Source organism: Tenrec ecaudatus, chromosome 11 (genome assembly GCF_050624435.1).
Source record: "Tenrec ecaudatus isolate mTenEca1 chromosome 11, mTenEca1.hap1, whole genome shotgun sequence".
NCBI lineage: Eukaryota > Metazoa > Chordata > Mammalia > Afrosoricida > Tenrecidae > Tenrec > Tenrec ecaudatus.
Window position 1 is genome coordinate 55,870,316 of NC_134540.1, and position 1,181 is coordinate 55,871,496.

The 1,181-nt window shown below is 40.7% G+C and overlaps 1 non-coding gene across 1 annotated transcript; it reads left to right on the forward strand.

The window, feature by feature from the left end:
• The first annotated feature begins 242 nt into the window (after positions 1 to 242).
• LOC142461762 (U1 spliceosomal RNA) lies at positions 243 to 406 on the forward strand. The gene has a single exon (XR_012786961.1). It is a non-coding gene; the product is annotated as a U1 spliceosomal RNA (small nuclear RNA).
• Positions 407 to 1,181: the final 775 nt, after the last annotated feature.

The following is a 1,181-nucleotide window of genomic DNA, read 5'->3' on the forward strand; positions in this document are numbered from 1 at the left end:
ACCACAATAGCGAGGAACAAATTTATAATAGGAGCCCCAGTATGTTTGAATATTGTTATCGTGTAAATTAGATTTGACGGTGGAAATTGTCCTAATTAAATTAAGGAACTTGCCTACAATGGTGTTGATTAGCCCTTGTAGTGGTAGGAGCCAAGTGGCCACCATGGGTAGACCAAGACAAGGTGGGCCTGGTTACTGTAATGGACAGCAGAGTCAAAGTAATAGTTAGAACCTTACATTGTATACTCACCTGGCAGGGGAGATACCATGATCATAAAGGTGGTTTTCCCAGGGAAAGGCTTATCCATTGCACACCGGATGTGCTGACCCCTGCGATTTCCCCAAATGTGGGAAACTCGACTGCATAATTTGTGGTAGTGGAGGGCTGTGTTCGCACTCTCCCCTGAAAAAAAAATAACCTTACATTGTTTGGAGTTTGGGTATTAGCTACATTGGCAGGGCTTCTCTAGCAATAAAGTAGAATACCTAGTATATATCTACTTTATTAGTACAAGTGGAATAAATCGAGGTGAGGTGAACAACAGTTGAAGTCAAATTGCTAGAATAGAGAGTCATGGTCCTTTCAAGTAGTACACCTGGCTGTTCACCTTGTTTGGAAAGAGACGGATTCATGGGCTATGTTAATGGTTTGACTGAGTAGTAAGAAATTGGACGGTACACAATTGGAAAATTAGTACAAGGTGGTGTGGAGAAGAGGTATGTGGATAGACATCTCTAAATGGACTGAAAAAATCAAGACATTTGTGTTTTATATGAATGCTAACCAAAGGTTACCTCAGCACAGAAGGATTTTAAAAATCAAATGGATAGTGACATTACATATGAAAACCAGTGTTTCCCAGACACTCCTTCATTGTTCAATGGACCCATGGATAAAGTGGCCAAAGGGCAAGGAGGAAGGTTATGTGTGGACTTAGAACATACTGATTTGGCTACTACCATTCAGAGTATGAAATGCATCAGTAGCAAAGACCAACACTGTGTCTATAACATTGGATCATTGTTCAGGGAAATTAACCAGTAACCTGGTGGTAGAATGATAACATATGACCACTTGCATCTTGGAGAGGACAGTGTTTGCTTCTTACCGAATAGAGACTTACTCTGGATATGGTTTTCCTTCCCTACACAAAATGCTTCTTCTCCAGCTGTCATCAATG